This window comes from Camponotus floridanus, unplaced genomic scaffold (assembly GCF_003227725.1).
Source record: "Camponotus floridanus strain SB8 unplaced genomic scaffold, Cflo_v7.5 scaffold41, whole genome shotgun sequence".
Classification (NCBI taxonomy): domain Eukaryota; kingdom Metazoa; phylum Arthropoda; class Insecta; order Hymenoptera; family Formicidae; genus Camponotus; species Camponotus floridanus.
The window spans coordinates 1,573,282-1,594,876 of record NW_020229559.1 but is presented as its reverse complement, the minus strand read 5'-3'; the positions used below and the strand labels follow the sequence as shown (position 1 = coordinate 1,594,876).

The 21,595-nt window shown below is 31.9% G+C and overlaps 1 protein-coding gene across 6 annotated transcripts in view; it reads left to right on the top strand.

Annotated features, from left to right (window-relative positions):
- The window catches only part of LOC105256333 (forkhead box protein P1), a 281,566-nt gene that overhangs the window by 46,969 nt on the left and 213,002 nt on the right, over positions 1 to 21,595 (top strand). The window lies entirely within an intron of this gene.

The window sequence follows — 21,595 nt, the reverse complement described above, 5'->3', positions numbered from 1 at the left end:
ACTGATTAATTACTGAATATTGTGGCTATTGTCAATACTAACATTTTTTATCGTGCATACGTTGTTGGAATTTGCATGCAGTCGATGTTAAAAGGTTACAATCGAGCATGTATATTTTGTTCGATTGATGAGTATGTTATTACAAGGTTAATTTGACACGCCTTATCAAACAATTTTGCGAACTGTTTTATTTAATATTTCTTTTTAATTTTAAACCTTTTGTTTATTATACTCTGGAATGTGCGTGGGTAAAAATCGAATGATATTAGTCCAAAACAATAAAACTTTCGTTGACTTTGTATTTAATAAAAAAGTATTAAAATATATTCATCATGTTACAGGATTTAATCGAATCATCAATATAATGATCTCACTTTTCTCTCCATTATTATAAATGCCGTAATATTTTTTAGAGTCTCTTTACATTTATAAAACAAGATAATTGATAAGTTATCTAAAACAGTTCACAGTATAACCTTTTATAAACTGCCACAAAGTAATAGACGCTATTTGCTTCCGGTTTAAATGTCAATAAAACACATAAAGGCCACGATTACGCGAACCTTGCTCTTTGCGCCAAGTACATACATTGCAACTGAATGTAATTGCTCCGAAATTTGCGATGCATGCAATACACACTTTAATGTGGCATCTTTGTTAGCGAACGCAATTACTGTGACACGAGAGAATGAGAAGCAATGATATTTCCTCGGGAACATAGTTGTTGCTGAGAAAACTGCAGCGTGATTAACGCAGTGAATAATCTAACAGAAGAATTAGCCGTGTATCGGCGGCCACTCATGTGAATCATCAGCTTTTTTTTGACGGCACGCCGTGTGAGTAAGCAATTGTTACCCGCGACTTTTATTGAGATTTATGAGACGGTATATACGTACATTCTCTAATTGCGCGTTCGCGCGAGCACCTTTTAAGAAAACTGCCTAGTGCGTCCACTTATTCGCTTATTATCGCGACTACCTCGCGCTCATAAATCGTCGCAAACACTTTTCCGGGTATTCCAAATTTAAGAGCGGCCAATTAATTATCGGCCCAGGCAGCCTCCGACCACTGACTGTCTGTCTGCCAATTCGAATCATCCGGAATCGCGTGAACGGTGTTGCGATGCACCGAAACTGGAGCATGGAGAAAGAAAGTGTCAAGGCAGGAAATTATAGAAGCACTTGCTATTGATGAAAATATTTATTTATATTTTGTATATATTATTTATATCTATTTATTTTCTAGTATCGATTTTTAATTTAAAATTCTTAGTTTAAAATTTAAAAGTGATTTCTTAATCCTTTTTTCCTTGAAAATTTGAGCGCATTAATCTAAATTTTTAACATCTTTTTGGCTTTAAGGTTTTTCTTGATCCCTCTTGATAAAGTATATTAGATTGCTTTACACAGAATCTTTTAATTGCTAGAAAGTAAAAATAGAAAATGCAAAAATTGGTTTGTTTTTAAAATTTTAAATATCTAAAATATCTACAAGTCTTGAATAAATTCTTTACTTTTATTTATTTATTGTACATATATTACATTTATTACATATGTTTTATTGACTTTTATAATGAGCTGAAAAAAGATACTGAGAAATAGAAAGGCAATCATTATTATATTGAAGTACATTTGAATTAATAATTACGTTTAATAATTAATTATTAATAATTATGTCTATTAATAATTAATATTAATTTTTTATTATAATAATTTTTTAACGATATATTAAGTAAGAGTGTTGATAATTCTATTTCGCATCCGCCGTTATAAAATATAAGTATGGCAACACGTGGAACGCCCACATATATACGTACACAATATGTGGTAACTAAATCAATTGGAGTAGTTGATTGGAGCGTGTTAGGAGAAACATTTAATTGATTAATTAAAATGAACAATTAAATCTTCTTTAAAAATCCTTTCTCTTATCTGTCACATTCCACAATAATATTATAAATTAATAATTATTTTTGTGACAAATCTAACTTAACACAATAATTTTTTGTTGACTTAATAAACTTTAAGATTTTTAGCACAAATGGACAAAAAAGAAATACACAAAATTACAAAAAATTAATATACATTAATCACATATAATAATTTTTATTAAATGTACATTAATTTGATTACAATAATAAGAAAAAATATTTAACTTAAAAAGAATATAAAAAAATTGAAAGAATTAGATTACAAACAAGTATTACTATATGATAGATGTATAAAGCGGATGATGTATAGCGAAAATTAACGTATACGAGATGTTTCTGACACTGAAAGATTGCACATACCTGCCCCTCTCGATGTTATATTGATGTTTAATAAACTATTGCGAAGTAATAAAAAATAACGTTTCAACTATCGATCCTGCGGCGTCAGTCGGATCGATCTTCAGCCAGAGTTCGATTCAAGCGTAATGAGAGAAAACGTTTAATTGGATCGGTCGTCGATTTGATCTCGTTGATCGAATCTGAACAGTTTAACGATTCATGCTAGACGATTAATCGGCAAAATTCGTGCTACAGTCTTGCCTGAAAACGCGAAGCCCGCAAATTGTCCGTAATTATTTATTGTACTAACGTCCGTACATAGGGTCAAGCATTTAAATGTCAAATTAAAACTGTTACTTTTCAATCGTGATCAATCTTTGTGAAAGACAGTTATTGTTCGATGGGAATAATTCAAACGGATTAGCGCATTAGAGTTGTAAATATTAAGATAAAGAATGTAAATTTTATTCTTTATCTTTGCAATTGGCTTTTCATTGTCATTATGTTTGTAATTAATCTATTTAATATATTTATTAATGTTTGATATATAGGTTTAATAACTTTTTAACATTTATTAAATTTTCTATTTTGTTCGTATAAATCGCAATGATTAAGACATTTTTGTACAAAATAATTTTTTTATATTTTTAATTTCTTACTAGAAAAATTATTTAATATTAAAAAGATTAAAACAATTTTTTTCGATAAACATAATATTGAAGATTATTAATGTTTCAAACAAATTCTTTCTAGATGTATAAATTTATTGTAAGAGCATTCATTAAGATAAGTAATAGAACGATATTATTGATAATATAGTAATTTTGAAATAAACAAATTGTTAATGCGATCAAATAATCATACGTGCTATTTCTCTCTTACGTTAACAGAACACAGATTATTTAAAGTGGGTTTTCATTAATTGTTTTAAGTTACGATCGTTTTATAGTTGAAGATAAGAAGTTAATCTTATTTTGTTTGTAGTCGCATGTCACGTAGTTTTACGACGGAGTTTATATAACTATAGGATAACGTATCTTAGAATAATAATGAATTTTTGAATATTTATTTATACTTTTGAAATTGTACAGATATGAAAAATAATCAAAAGCTTCATGTTATTATCACAAACCTATGTATTTGCGCATTATGCATAATTATGATAATTAAATTAAATATGATAAACTCTAGGTACATTTAAAAAAAATAGAAATATAATTTTGATATATCAATTTCCCTACTGAGATTAATTTCCAATTGGTGTTGTAAAATAATATTTTTTCAATGCTTTTTAATTCTAATTCCAATTGTAATGAATTCGAGAGTAAGACTTGGCGCTTCTTTAACCTTCTACTGTCGTGCCATCATAAGTTTGGTGTGTACTTTTAGACCTTCGCGAAGAATAAGATACATTAAAAAGTGTTTGCGAGCAGCAACGAGTAAACAGATGGTTATTTATAGCCAAGCTGTGCGTCGACTAGTAAGGTGAAGCGAATAACGGGGAAAACCGCGAGACTGCGCCGTATATTCAAAACTCTGTCACGGAGTTGAGGAATTGCCGTCGTTTCTCGCAATTATTTCTTGAATTAGCTGAATTGCGGAATGATTGGGTCCATTCGCATGCAAAATAAAATTGCTTCAATCATACGCACAGAGCGATTTGTACGCGTTCATCTCTCGACCAGTTCCCGTTAAACTTCATTACTTTCCTACTTCGATAAGTATCAAGCATCAGCTTACAATGAAATGTAGGAATCTGTTTCCTGTTGGGGAATTATACACCGTTCACCGGGAGAGATTTGTGTCTCGACCTTCGTGTATAATCGGTGCATTAAAGCAAATTGTTTTACCGCAGTATTAGATTTGTAACTTTATGCGAAATTTAAAAACTTATTTATATTTGTAGCCTTTATGGAATTAATTGAATTGGTATGAAATTCCTTTAATTTAAAGGCATTTTTTACTCTGTTAATTATTAAAGTTTCTTTATATTTAATTTTAATCTATTTGAAGAAATTAAAATATATGATAAATATCAAATAAATGAGAAAATTTATCATTTATTCTCTCATAATTGGACGCGTAATTCGTTAATTGTTGTGATAGTGACGTAAATGCGCTCGCAAATCTTAAATTTGAAATTATCTCTTCTTGTTGCGTGAACAAAATTTATATATTCGCTGATAAAAAAAGAATTACAATTCTGATAAAAGAGATTTAGATAATCTTTCTTTTGAATATTGCAAAGAAGAATTAACTTTCTACATCCAATATTATATATGAGAAAATTATGATGGCAACTCCAACAGTAGTGTCATTCTTTTGGCATTTAACAAATGATAAATTGTTTTACAAAGAATCATGACAAGTTTATAATAAAATAATTATCATCTTAGATTATAAAACGAATACACACACTCGTTCGTAAGCAAAACATCTTAAATGAGAGAACAAAAAATAATTGCACATAATCAATATCAAGATTATAAAAAAATTAAAATATGGATAAATATTCAAATGCGCGAAAACAAGAATAAAAAATTATATGAAAATATTCTCGAATATAAGCGATTGATGCACACATCGCAACATAATTGTTGAATAACCGCAAAAACTTTCTTCTATGTCATAATCGTTGCAATAGATTGGCATCTTTCAGCGTCAATTCCATTTGCATTTACCAGCAGAACATTTTCTAAATTATTATTTTGAATTGTTTGTCTAAGGACAAAGTATGTTGTTGTCAACTGGTATCTAACTCTTGTAATATGATTAATGGCAGCAGTAATATAACTAAACATACGAATGACATAAAATTTATTCTTCTTTCCTTCATTATGTATATATGCATGTACATACGCATAATATATGTGCATACTTAGTAAACGCGTACGTGTATATGTCATTTGTATGTTTAGCTATATTACTGTTATTAGTCATATTAGTCATATTACAAAATTTTAGATATCAGCTTATAACATATATATGTATATATAATTTTATATATTTTATATTATATATTTTATATTATATTTGGTCTGTATATATTTATTAATAGAATTATTACCACGTTGAAATGTATGAATAAAATTCAATGGAGTTTATGCGTTTAGAATGTCAAAAAAAGTGTTTTTATTTTTTGTCTTATATCTGGCACAAATTAATCTTGTTGGCATTTTATTTATATTATTTATATTATTATATTTATTTGTATTATTTTTATTTATATTATTGTAGTTTTTTTACTTTAATAAATATAATCTCTTTATATGGAAGGAGAAAAAGACTCGTGCACATAAAAAGAGATTAATTCTGCATGAAATCTCAATATGTCCTATTTAACGGCAAAGTCTACGTTGCGCGTCAAGGGACACGTTCATGCAAATTCGACGGAAGGCATTGTTACTCGGTGAAGAACAAAAAGAAAAAAAATGCACGCATCAGCTGAACAAAAGCCGCTGTAGCGACAACGGCGCAAACAGCATCAGGCAAACAACTGATATAGGCGGAATAAAGAGAGACGGTCGTTTAAAGATTTCATTGAACTGCCACGATAATGGACGCCGCACACACACATACATACACACACACACACACACTGGCCACGCCACGCCACGCTATGCGGTTCGTATTATCAAAAGAAACTATTGTCGGGCTGTTGTTAACAATGCGTTGTTATTAAAGCGTGTCCCCGACGTCGGCGCGCGGATACTTCGTGTTGCGCGCCGATACTTGTGTCGGGAAATCATTCGCACACACGCGGGATTGATATGCGTTCCCTCTCGATACGTTCGTTTTCCGCAGTTGACCTTGACTTGACCTTGCTCGTCGCTGACGCGACGGTCCGGCCGCGTGCGAATCAGCTGTTCGGTGCTGGCGACACCTCCGCGATCACCTGCCACGATAGAGTCCCGCGACCTCGTCTCACGAAAGTATAGCGAAAAATATTGTGTTTTGGCGCGTTCGGTGCATAAGGTGATACACATGTGTAAATTCTCACGCGCGATATTTTTGCGATTGTGGAATTGGCACAGCTGTTCCGTAAGGCGGTAAGACTGTCTTTGCGCTAAGTAGTTTCGATTGGAAGTTTGACATTTGGCTGCAGACAGCGATGGAAGTCTCTCAGTAATCGAATTTTAAAAGATAAGAATTATTTTCGAACGTTGATTGCGAAATGGATTTAAGCAAAATGCTGTTTCTGAGGATCTAACGAAAATATTTTGGTCAATCATTTTTAGCATTTCTCTTTCTTTGCCGCTTATTAATTTGTTAGATTGTTATCAGAAAGATCTTGAAAGATCTCTACATTCTTTTAGCTTTTATTGTATTTCGATATTTCGTAAGAATGCATTTTATATTTAACAACAATACTCTGATTTTTTAAATTTTATTTATATTTTATATTCAGGCTTAATTTTTTATTTTTTATTTTTTCTACATATTTTATATTTTTTTCTATAATATTTATCAATTTTTTCAATATCATATATCTTTATTGCTTTCAGCTGCTTTGCATTTATTTTATAATATTTGTAATATATATCTTTTAAACGTCTTCACTGTGATGCATATTATGTTGAATTAATATAGCTTTTAACCTCATTTTTGCTTTTATAGTGATAAAATATCAATACCCGATTATTTTATTTTTATTACTTGAAGGTATACTTTTCTAAAGTAGAAACATTTGATATGCGTGATATTTATTCAGTTATGAAAAAATGCATTGTTAAAATATAAATATACAATTTCTACGTTATTGTTACAATACAAGTTATTGCTTTAATAGATTTACATAGTAATTAAAATTAATGTTTGAAAACTTTGAAAAGGCGTCACGAATATTTATGAGCGAGCAATTACTTTCGCTTTCTAATATTAAAATGTTAAAATTATTTAATGATAATATTATCTATTACGTATACATCGAAACAAGTCAGTCCGGCGCTACGCATGTTTTGCATGCTTCGTAGTTGTGTCATTATCATCACTTTTCTATAAATAATATCATACTCCTCGATAAAATCCACGCCCAGTCATTTGCAGCGTGAGATTTACAGAGTTGGCTTGTATAAATAGCCGGCAATCGCGTCTCGGTGATGTCGGCCCCGTGTAGCTCGCACGCATTTGATCGCTTCCTTTCTCTTTTGTTTCCAATAGAGATTAATCGTTCGTTCCTGCATCGTTTCGACTCGCAAACAAAGCAAGCATGCTATTCAAACTTCAAGTGGAACGACTTTCGATCCACGGATTTGTGTCGTCCGTTCACGCTCTCAACGTCGCCCGATACTCATTAATTCGTATTTGCCATCATTGCATTAATTTTTTTATGGTATTTAGAGAGCAAGGAATTAAGTATCTAAGTAAGTGTAATTAAATATCTGAATGCAGTTTCTTGATTTTGAAAATTATTTAAAAATTTTGTTTATTAAATTTAGTTTGATTTTTCGCGCATATATATAATATAATTAAAAATAATACTATTTATTGATTGACTTTATTGATTGATTCAAGTAATTATTAAGAAAATCTATCATTGTTCGAAACATCCTTCAAGATTCCATAAATGTTTATGGCAATAAATGTAATAAAATTAATGAAAAAAATAAGAATTTGTTTATAAATTGTTTAAATATAATAAATTGTTAAAATATAATTTGTTTATAAATTGTTTATATGCTGCAAAATATATTCGTAACATTCTTCCTATTATCTTAAATTATATTTTACAATCTGTCAAATTATTATTTCTAAAATCACTTTTTTGTGTTAAAAAAATTTGTTCTTTTATTAATAAATTCATATATTATATACTTTCATATATTATAAACTTAATATATTATATTAATTATTATATTAATAAATTAATTATATTAATAAATTAAATTTACCTGAGAGTTTTCTAAGTTATTATATTTTATAGTATAAAAATTAAATGTAAAACTTAATTTATATGTAATAATTATCATATGTGTATAAAATCGGGACGCAATAATCATAAATGATTACGCATTGCGAAATTTATATTATATTTTAAATCTACATCTTCTGAGTATGCGTTTCTTTCGAATGGAGGAAGGAGGAATGTTACAATTTTTCGGCGGCAAACAATATTTTACAGAAAAATCGGATTTCCCGTAACAAGGAATACAAATGATCTAATTTTCAAAGCATCCCCAGGGCTTTAAGAACTTTTTATTTTACATTTGCTACATTCTCATCATGAAAACTAATCTAGAGAGATGTAATAGATCAATGTTCGATATTCAAAGTTCGATGACCTGAGTATTGGTATTGGTATTACCTCTGGGAGTACCAGCCCAATCAATAAGTTGAAAATAACAAAGTCATGGCGTCATAGCACGCTCTCGAAACCCATGCTTTAAAAAGTTAACGGTAAAGCTTTGAAAGTGCCATATATGATTTATTATTTATATTATTTATTCTTAATTTTGTATCTTTAAATTTATTTTCTTTTTGGTTGATTTTATTATATCTCCCTTGCATTCTCTTTCTCTATCTCTCTCTTTCCCCCTTCTTCTTCTCTCTCTCTCTTTCTCAATTTCGTAACACGATTTTATGGTTACTCAAAAATATATTAGAAATAAATTTTTTAGTAATTTACAATCGATTTTCCTTTAATAAAATAAAGAAAAACCATTATTTTATTTTAGCATCTTTAAATATTTAAAATTGACTCTTTCAATATACAAGCTTTAAATTAAATTTCTGTAAAATAAATTCAAATTGAAATTAGTTAAAAAACAAAATTTTGTTATTTATTTACATTCCCGGACTTGAATCAATAAATTATGTTAATATTTAATATAATGTCTGCATAGTTATATCTTTTTTTCGTTAAAAAAAAATCTCTATTTTCTCTGTTCTTTTTATTTTAAAATCACAAAATTATTCCTTTCAGTTGATTTGTGATAGTAGTCTTGAAAAATTATTACAAAAAAAATTTTTATGAATTTGAAGTAAAGTGTTTTTATTACACTTGATGACAATATTGGCTCTATTATTTAATTTTTGTTTCCTCCAATTTTGTATAAGAAGCATTATAATATGATTTTAATTTATAATTATATATATGATGCAAAGTTTAAAATTTACTTTTTTATTCATACTTGGCTAATTACATAAAATTATTTCATTTTTTTGCGAAATCCTCGATAATAGCAGCAAAGGAAATATTTTTCTCTCTATTTCGAGGAATTCTTAACAATAGTTCGCGCAACATAAACCCACGAAGTAGCAGCCCGTGCGTGTCGCAGTCGATTTTCCGGGCTTACCGCGTGTCACCAGCCGCCGCATTTTTCCCCAAGCTTTAAGGTAAACTCATTGTTTGCGCGAGCGCGGACACATACGACATTATAAACGCGCGTGTAAGGCTATCCCGGTGTCTCTATTCAAGAAGGTATTATGAAACTCCCTCGGAAAACGTACTCCGCTTTGTTTCACCTTTTATTTTGTTCTGCTTTAACCGGATGGGAGGAACGAAACCCGGGCATACATGCATATATCGCGTACCTACAAGCCACCGCACGCGTGCACACATATATATTGAACGGCAAAATGTCGAATCGTCGTCACTTTCGCTTTCTTTTTGTCGCAGAGTACGGAGAGTTCGATGGGAGGCATTCCGTGCCGGAAAAAAATTCCAGCTCTGGAGTAATTCTAGTGCACTGTTATAAACAGAACGTTTTGCAGCGTCAATCCCTTGAGCCCTAATCGTGTAGTACAAACGTACATTCGCGTAAAGAGCCCTTGAAATTTTAAACTCTTTAGTATATCATTACAAAAGCGTCGCGAGGAGTGTCTCGTGTCAGTCTAAGAATTTTATGGCATAAATATATTCCACTTACATGCATGTTTTTATTCTCTGATGATTCTTTGATATTGAAGCCATTTTTAATGATATGCGAAGGCAAAAAGGAATATTAATTTTTGCAATTTACGCTCTTTTACATAATCGATAAAATTTTAAATAATACATAATAACATATTTTTTTGAACATTAAAATACTTATGATAATTTATTAAATAATTTATTATATTATTTATTATATATCTTTTTATTTGTTATATTTATTTATTATATATAACAAATAAAAATATATTATATATTTATTTATATCATATATTTATTTATTATATTATTTATTATATATATATATATATATATATATATATATATATATCATTAATAAAAATTTCAATTATTAAAATTCGATGCAATAAGATTTAATATTAGTATAATTAAGTAATCTTCATTGCGATAGTTTGTGATATGGATCTACTTTATTAATGAGCAGAAAATTCTTTAATTAGGTTTTATAATCGTTCGTTATATGACTCAGCACGATGTCTAATGTTGCATGCTCAATGTCCTAGATAAAACGTGTAATCTATTTGTCACAACGAACGTGCGCATAATTTAACTATACAGATTTAAATCGGAAAAGATTTATCGCAACATGTCTGTTACACATTTTCAAATATATTTGCAATAATCACGATCTTTTTCATGTATCAACAGATTAGAACTTGATTATTGGGGCTAAGGATATCTCTCTGAAACATTTATATATGTTTCATATTTTCTACTTTATTCATTTTCTTTCAAGTGTAAGTAAGATTAATCAGTTTGCTACAAAGTGAAATCACTCTGGCCCAGTTTTAAGTAAAAAAGGAAATATCGAAGAATCATGTATTCGCGCGTCAGATATAGTATGTCAATGTATTAAAAATGAAAATATTTTATCGTTATCGAATGCTTTATTTTATTGAGATTGTTGTTTATTTCATATCAGTTTCGATTTACTTCCACGCATTTATAACGCCACATTGCTCTCCAGTATCAAGGACACTGGTGCAATGACGTTTTAGAACAATGCAGAATGCCGTTTAATTCGGTCTTCTTGATCCCAGAACTGGCTCAACGTGTTTCCTTCTGCGGATTTAAGGGACGTTCCACAACATCGTCCTCGATAATGCTCATCCACGTCCGATATCGATAATTTCAAACGAATAAATCACGTATCCCACGTGTTTCAGTCGAGCGTGTGTGTAACACGATGGTATGAGATGACCTTAAGTCGTGCGAGATTGAAATACTGATTCAGAAATCGTATAATTGTGTTGGTGCACACGCACGTACACGCTTGTTTTTAGAACAAGCATGCGTTCATATGCCATATTGTTTCATTGTGCACGCGCGTGTTGCTATATTTACTTACACGCGTGCTGCACGCAACGTAAAAACACGCGTACGTATGCGTATGTGTCACCGCGCGCAACATTTCTCTTAAAATCTTTTTGTTCCGCGATATGCTTTCGACGCTTATTAGTTTATGCACAGCTCGCATAACCTTATACCAAACGTATATTATACCAAAGAAGATTTATGCGCGTGAAATAACACGCGCGAATTTATATATGCAAATTATGCGGACGCATAAATTCACATTTATCGCCACTGATCGGAAAGGTCTAATATAAGCATATTATTTAAGATGTAAGATATTGTTTTGCTTTTACTTTCTATATATTTATGTAGGATTGTAGTTAGGTCACTTAATAACTTGTCAGATAAATGACATGTTTACGAGAATTATGTAAAAGATAAGTTTTCTGTTGGGATATATAATTGTAAGGTAAGAGATAAGATAATTAACATTGCATATTATGATCGGGTTTTACATAATCGACGGAGTATAAATAACATTGCCAATTCATATGTATTTATTTTTGGCGTTTATTTTTACGTTTTTATGGACGTATCGCAAAAAAATTGCCGCGACAGAAATAGCATTCGTGATAATGCCTATATCTAGGCTGCCACCGTAATAGATTAATTGAACGAGCTTCGGTCGTTTGCAGATTTAACTGAGTCACGCAATTACCTGAAAGGAGGATTTCCTGTTTAGGCCACGAGATTAAGTGGGTGTTCGTAGATACGCTCTATTCCCGCTAGCATTGTGTCGAATTACGCATACTCCGCCTAATGCGCAGATTTAATAATTTCGCCAGCTCGCGACGAAACGTGCGATACGTCTTAAACAAGAGATTGTTTTATCACGATGTATCATATTTTAACGATGATGAGATAAACGTGATCGACAGCTTGCATTTTATTATTTACAAAAAATCTTTTATTGCGACTATAACTTGTATATGTTTTATATATGCAAAAAAATCGCGCTGATATTAATTATGATTCCACTGAGTTGTAAACTAATATTAATCCGATCCACTAATAATAAAAGTTTTTAGAGATTGATATTTATACAAATATGTCATATAAATTTATATGCGATTTATCACAATGCACGTAAATAAATGTGATATAATATCTAATATAATATCTAATCTATCTAATCTGATGGCTTAATAATCGCGATGACTTGTACACAAGAAGATATGAAACATTGTTATTCTTTAATAGACGTAATGTATTTATGTTAAAATAGAATTGAAGAATTAGCTGTACATTTTTCATAGATGTAGTTATGAAAATTTTTAAGGTCAATGACTTTCTGTACATTTTTCATAGATGTAGTTATGAAAATTTTTAAGGTCAATGACTTTCTGATTTGCCGAACGAGTGAAAACAAAAAAATACATTTGCATAGGAAATAAAAATTGATTTTTTTTAAATAGATTTTATATTTAAATGCAAAATTATTTTTTATTATTCATAACAAATTTATATCAATTATTTTAGGCTTCTTTTATGCTATTCAAAAAATTGTACATATAACTGGTCTTTTATAATTGATTTTGTAATATTTATTTAAAGATATTTTTCTCTTGCACATACATTAATTCATCAATTAATTCTTTTTAATTATTATATGTATGAGAGAAAAATATCTTTAAATAATACAATAAATCATTTTTACTTAGTACCTATTACAAACGGAACATTCATCGTTCAAAATCATCAAAAGACTAACAGAACCACAAGCTATTATTATCGACGATAGAAGGGTTTCGACAGAATCGCGTAAAATATATTCGGTGGCCGATATAACCCGGCACGCCGTCTAGTAAGATTACGTAAATCACCTTAAGGAGCACCATGCCCTGGAAGGAATCCTATATATTATCCCAGCCCTAATATGCCCGTACGTGCGTGCATCCCTGATGGTACCTGGCTCCTTAAGATGACGCGATATCAACCCTCCCATTCGTCCTTTGTCTTGAGTGTCTTATTTCCGGCTTACGTCCATCATGTACAACCCTGTCGTAGTATAAATAGTAATATTTTGTTGATGTCCTTATTTATTTTAATATTTAATAAAACAATTTGAGAATTTCTTTTTATGCATATTAACCTTCATATTTATTTATTTTCATAATAAACTACTTTGACTTTATCTAAACCAGTATTAATAATTGCTCAATCTATTTCTACGTAATTTTAATGCGGATAAAATTTTTAACTTCTAAAGATACTGGTCTATTACGAAATTGCATACATGCATAAATCATTTCTTTCGATAAATACGAGAATTGATCAGGAGAAATATCGAGGGAGAAACCGTTACATTGAGAGCCACTGTTCCGTTTTGCGCGACGAGAATCTCCGGCAAAGGGTTAAAGGAAGGGAGTGTAACTCTCCGTTATCTCGGCGTGCTTCCGTCGGACGGCCGGCTCCGGGGGTGGGGTTTCTCGAGGGGTAACAGAGAGAGGGACCGGGGGCTAGTTCTCCGGAGTCAAAAGAGGTCCGCAACGTTTTCATGATTTTCCCAGGCTAATTGTTATGCATGGCGCGCATCCCGGCCATTTAGCCTTTAAACTCCTCGACCGCCGCCACCTCTCTCTCGCCTCCCCTTTTATCTACTCTCTCTCGCTCGTCGTACTTCCCTTTCGCACGTGTTTCAACGTACATGCGCGGCCTCCGACACATCCTTCCTTCTTTCATTCGTAAATGCCCAGCTGCCTCCGTCTCTATTTATCTCACGGTATATATCGCTCTCTTCCCCGACACAATTTTCCCGACTACGTCACTGAATCTCACGTTTCTCCTGTAGTATCATCCTGACTCCGCGTCTCCTTATTTTTTATTCTTCCTCATGGCACTGTGATAAGAACGCGCACGTGCCTTCGTATTCTTTGGCAAGGGGATGACGGGTGGCCTGACGGATAAATATTTCTTCGGGAATAGCTAAGATTCTCCAAATACTATTCTTCTTCCCTTCGACGATCGACATATTTAGATCTTTAACCTTTGTATGTGAGAAATCGATAAGAAAATCTTCCCTTCGGTTAACAATTTTTACATGTTATTTGACTACACTGCAAATAAAAATAATTATTATTAATAGAAAGAGAGAAAAGCTTGCCTATTTAGGAACATTTCCTTCAGATATATCCATGTCCGATAAACAACTTCACAATTATAATTATCATTAACAATAATTTGACACGTAGGATTATGTCAATTATTATTCCCGCCACTACTTCGAGATATCTTAACTCAAGTTGTTATAGGTCTGTTCTCCCAATGTGGAGTAAAAAAGGATAACTTCTGAACTAGTACGGCCAATTCAGCTATAAAGAATAGACCTTATATTTCTCTATACAGATGCTTAGAACGAATCTTATTGGTGAATCATTTTGCTTCTTATTGTTAGATTCACTCGCAGCCAATGAGAGGACGAATAGATGAAATAATATTATTTTTCCGCTTTTTATTAATAGAATAAATAATGATAATTATATACTTGAAATCTTCCTTGGTTAAAAAGAAACTAATGTGCAAAAAATGATATCAAACTACGTTATAGTTATCGAGAATATCGTTGATGAATAATCCGAGTTTAGTGAAATCTTTGTCTTTTTGCCAACCGTAGATTGGCAACAGTCGAGAGTGAAAAGGTAAATGAAAAAGTTAAATGGAAAAGTTTTCTTACACGTATGCTTCAAATGTAACATTATAGAATAAAATTCTCTTCATCGTTTTTTCTATCTTTGTTAAAAATTATGTAGAATATTATTATTGTTCAAGGAATACATAAATCATCTATTTATAACTTTATATTTCTTTAATCATTGAATACATTAAATATGATAATACTTAACTTCTTTATATAATTCCAGTTTTATATATATCGGACTATAGACTTAGTTTTTTAGATCTCTGATTTTTGCTTTACGAGGACTATTCATTATATCTATAAATATAAATTAGAAAAAAAATCGTTTATAATAAAATAGCACATTCATCTTCTACAGCTAATGAATATGGAAATCAGTGCGTGTGATTTAGTCACTGTTGCGATTTTACACAGCACACAACACAATATGCGCGTTTGTTCTTGATTCATGCAAGGTCTCTCATGAGTATTGCGTATCTTTCGCATCTAGCGATGCGAAGCGTACGCCGTTATTCTTTAAATCGCGCCTCTAGGAATCGTTTTGCGTTACACAAACGTATCGCTGAATTATTACAGTCTCGCTCCCTGTGGATCGGTCATCGCGGTTTTCCTCGCGAAACTCGCGCAAACCCCTTCGGTTGCGTGAGTGATGCAGTATTACCTGTAAATTCTCGTGCGTTTCTCGGTTTGTCGAGTGCACGCTATAACGTCGCGTGACGTTTCGCGTTCTAGTCGATATGTATACCTCGCAGCGAGTGAAGACATTAAATAACAAAGCGCAGTACGCGTCGCGAGTTTGATTCTCGAATGCAACAACATTGGTGTCTTCCTCTCACCTTCGTTCATTAACTTTTTAATCATCTTTCCAAGAGATGAAGATTAATTTTATCGTTTAATAATAAATCAGTATATTTTTGCGATATTTATTTTTCGCATATTTTCCTATTTTTTTGCCATTTAAATGCTCCTCTTTAATGGTTGATTTCATTCTTTTTCGATATTGTTTATGCTGGCTATTAAGTTAAACGGTAAACGAGGAGCCACGTGAAGGATTAAAACAGGGTAGATCTATGTAAGGATTAGATAGATTCTATTTGATTGCCGATTTCGCGTACGAGGGCGCGTATTTACACGTATATTTGGGCGGGGGTGGGCGCCGTAATTTGGGGCATAATTCCTCGTTTGATCGTGCGATTTATCGTCGTTGCCAATGCGTACGTCAACGTGATAGTTTCCCCGACAGCGTACGAGGTATAAAGCGAGGCCCGTCACTTCCTTTGTAGAGACGCGTTGTGCCCGATGCTAAGTTTAGCGTATCACGGCTAGGCTGCCTTCAATAGTAAATGACACTCGGATGCGGTAGTTTGCTGTGTTGTAACGATGACGATTTGCGACGCGACGCGTTGACGTGATGCTTAAGGGAACAATGAGGCGCGATGCATTATCTTTACGTGGAGATGCGTTGCTACGTCATCGATCTGCATTTAGCGATGCGGCAAGTGAATACGATCGTCGATTATACATTTCAGACAATTTCGCACAATGTAGGACAAGTAAACAGTTTTTAATTTATTTATCTTGCGTACTTCATTTATTTATGAGAACTTCTAATGATAATTTCATCGATAAGATACTTGAGATAAAGTTCGAACTTTGAGGTGTCGTAATTGTATAACGAGATTTTGTTTTATAACGATAGTACAAAGTGTGCATATCTTGATTCAATCATCAATCTTAAAATAAGATATTTCGTATAATTATCACAAAAATGTATAAATATATAATACTGCGCTTATATTATTTTCGGAATATTTCGAGATATTTCGAAATCATCACGTTTTATAGATAGAATTCTCTTGGCGAATACCGATAATTTAATATACGATTAAAAATCCGCGATATACTAATAAATTACGGCGACATAATTCAGGTTCGCGAAAACGTTGTGGTCGGAGGCACTCTATAAAATCGCCGTCGTCTCGTTCCATTTTTGATGCTCGACTCCCTCGGCACCGACACCGCGTAATTACGACATCTAAACGATTTACGACGGAGGTGTGACGGTGAGGGAGGAGCTGTTCGGGCGTCGCGACGCCACCGCGTTACAAGCCGCATCGCCGTGACGCGAACCTCGGAGGAAGGGTTGAGCGTGTCCGGTCGGGAAATAACTTTCTTACCTACTTACGCCTTCATCTCCTGGGGCCGACTAACTACGAAATGCCTCGAAACTCCCCGCTTCCTATCGCATTGTGACGTCGGGAAGACGTCGTTGTCTCTTGTCTCGGCTGAGAGTTCTTGTTTCGCGTTCGACAGACCGCGACCTCCGTAAAGTTTCGACGGCTAAGACACGCCCGAACTTGCTTTCGATGATCGTCGCGAGATTAGGAAAAGCGACGTCTTCGCCGGATGTGACGCACGTGGAAAAGGTTAGCCCGAGAGATTTTTATTTTGACTCATTTTTTTATCGTAATCAGTGTTCGAATGTTATCCGTCAACAGGTACGAGATAATATCGGCGATGCTATTAATTGTTAACGATAGTAACTTTCAACAATAAAGCAACAATTGCGATTGTATTTTTTGTTTTTTAATTGTACTTTTACACGATGTTTAATCATAAATATATTTATAGATTTTAATTGAATTATTTAATCATTAAGGTAATTAATAGTTAAGATCGAATAAATATATAAATATAGAGACATATATTATATATTATTCAACGTATTATTATATCGCTTTTTGCTTTTTTGATTCGTAAATAGCAGAACTTAATCAATAACTTAGAAGCTATCTTATTTTTAATTGCTAACAAAACCTCAATTATTTTAGTTTATTCTTAATTAATAATATTTAAATTAATATAAATAATAAGATTCAACCCAATATAAGCTTTATGTCAGCAAATACTTTATATAATAATTTATTTTTTAGTCATTTTTTAATAATAAAATACAATAAAATATATATTAAAAGATGACAAAATATAATATAACGGAATAAAATATAAGAAATCTTTCAAAAGGTTTCGTTAATAAATTTAACTTGCATTCTGTTTAACATGACCTCATAGTGCACGATTATTGGATTGCAGTTAGCAATCTAAGGCAATTGCTATCTACTTCAAGCATTTTAATCATGAATAAAACAATGCATATTTTTATCTCGAAAATCGGATTAAAAGTCATTACATTTGGTCATTACATTACATCGATGATATATCAAAAATGTTTAAATAATATCATGATGAAATAAAATAAGAATAAAGTCACTTATAAATAATCATTTGTAAATATGTATATATTTTGTATATAATAATAGAATCATAGATATAAACATAATATCGTATGTATCGCGAATATTGATGTATCGGAAATACAATATTATTTTAGTCACATATTTGCGAAGATATTAGACCGAGCAGATAAATCGATCAAACACATTGACATTTACTTTTTAGCGTATAAAGGTTGCAATTTCTTCGTTATTTGCTTGCTTTATATTAAGATACATTATAACAGAGAGAAAGAGAGAGAGAGAGAGAGAGAACCATACTTTGAAATTTAATTTAAACTAATGAATTAATGAATCTTGATGAAATAAAATGTATAGATTATATGTATGAGAGTTATCCAAAGTAATATGAACAGTGATATATGTAACTCTCTCAATAAATAATAATTTTGCAATTTTTTAACTAAAATTACATATATATGTTTGTATGTATGTATATGTTAATTATTCTTTATTAATTATAATTAATTATAATTTTATATTCTTATCTAAATCATATTATGAATATATTCATTTAATTTATATATTCATATTCATATAATGTATGATGATTGCTTAACTTTTCTTTATCAAAATGAAGATCATAGATTTACGAAAATCATAATCCTGTTCAACAAATTCAATTAATGAGAAAAATTAATTATTTATTATATTGTTCTATGTTGTTTTCTATATATGTATGCTAATTTGCAATTTAACGTACGTTTAACGATTAAATTGACAAAAGCTTTAGCTTCGATCAAAACAATGAAAAAATAAAGAATAATTCGCGAATCAGTCGTGCGTGGAAATCACCGCGCCACATGTCACATCGATAATCGTCGGTGTTTCTGCACAGAAGGAGAAGGGACGGGGGCTGCCGGATTGTGGGGTCGTGCACGTGGGACACGCAATCTTCGCCGCCGGTCATTGTTTATTATTCGTGTAGCACATATGCAACTTGCGCGAGACGCGGATACTCGTGTAACGAATCGTATTTTCTAGCGTGTTATATGCGCGCGGCACAAGTCGCGATGACGTGCGTGTAAAGCACGCACGCATACACGCATATATACGCATTCGTATCGAGCGAATGTCCAACGCTGATAACCGCTGTATTTTAGCAAGTTTGTCGAGACCGTGCACTTGCCATCAGCCTTCTTTGCGATGTGTTTCTTACTTATTCGCGAATAAATATTTCGATACGCAAGATTATGACACGAAAAATATTTATGAATTAAAAAAGTACATTATAATAATTAACTCTTGTAGCTCATATTTTTTTGCTTTGTTCCTAGTCACAATGTCTTGTCTCAGTTTTAGTCAAAACGTTAAAAAAAAATTTACAAAAATTTATTCCTTGATATTAAAAAAAAATGATCATGTGCAATAAAAATTATGAAATAAATTTTGTTTATATAATTATGAAATAAACATATTGTTTATTGATTAAAACCATCGGGATATTCTAGTCTATTAAAATATCTTTAGGGCCAAAATAATTCATGTGATTTTTAAGGATTAATAAAGGATTTATATGTTAAGTAATTTATTAATCAATCGATCAATTTTATATTATGTGCATTTATGTTACTTCGATAAAATGTATGCAAAATTTTTTAAATTGATTTTTTGAGATGATATAAAATTCTTTCTTGTGTTTAGTACTTTGCTCTTTCAAATGTAATTTACAAGTTAGTTATCTTATTTTTCATTATCTTATCTTTCTTGAGAGGATTTCTTAGAGGATATAGCGCATACGCGTATAATTATCATGAATTACCAATAAAATGTATATATATTAGAAACATTACATATGCTAAAGTATATTTGCTTGCTGGATAGCTAATGAAATTAAATGTTAGAGATACGAGGTATGTCAGAGCGGGGAAAACAGTTATAGCTAATGGTACGGACCGGTAACGGTATTTAAACTAGGCTTACCGGCATTCAACATCTGTTACGAGTTTTCTCTTTGTATGGGTATATCTCTCTGTCCTGTATCTTTATCATTATATATCTATTTTGCGAAAATTGTTGCATCATGTCGATTAACTCTGGAGATACCAGTGCGTGTGTAATAGTACAATCTAAAAATTTCAATTAATTTAAATTCAACATTATGTATATGAGAATGTATAATTTTTTCTCATTAAAAAATTGTATACATGGAATATATAATATATGAAATGTTATAATTATATTTGTACAGAAAAATAACGTATGAAAAAAAAAACAGAAACAGTAAAATCATATGTAATGTAAAATTATCCAAGACAAATATTTTTTATATTAGAAATTACTAGGTGCTTGATTTAAGATCTACCGATAGTTTTCATTAAATGCAAATTGTTATGCCGTATGTATTATTAATTCATGGAACAAAAAATATAAATTTATGAAGACATTCTGTTTTGCAAAATATGAATTTCTATTTATCTTGGAGGAACATAGCGTAACGTGACAATAGCTATTGGCTTATTCTGCGCGTTTTTTAGCTGACTATTCCATTTGTATTCCGATGTCCTGCGACTATCATGCGAAAACGACGCAATTCCCGAACACCTCGTACGTTATATCGCGTTAACTTCGCGCAAAGAGTCGCATGCAAATTTCCCAACGGCAAATATTGCGCTTCCAGTACTTATGCGAAAGTCTTGAGGGAACGCGTCGGATACGAGTGATACGAATTTGTAGGGGGTGAAGGAGGAAATAGACGTAGCTCGTACACCTTTCTAAGCACACAACGCACGCGTATGTTTTCTTGTAATCCGTAACGTTGCGTGTTTCGATAACGCTGCCGGCCGGTAACAGTATTTTATCGTCTCGCACCTTCTCGCCTGTCTCGGGCTCTTCCTTTCAGCACCGATATCTCCGCCTTTGCATTTACGTTAAGGTCACCGCCCACGCGTGTGTGTACCGATGTTATTTCAGCATCGGCGATGCGATCGGTGACGCGATACGCCGGTTTTACTGTTATTACGTGCTTCTTAAACCGGACTTAGACTTTACGTACTCGATAAAATCTCGTGGCATTAACTGGCGAAATTAGCGACTCGAACGAATGAGTAGCCTTGTAAATTTGCGCGTACCGTTATGCGAAAAATTATTACGATTTGTTGTATACTTGACAATATGCGTTCGATATATATATGCTACATGTTATA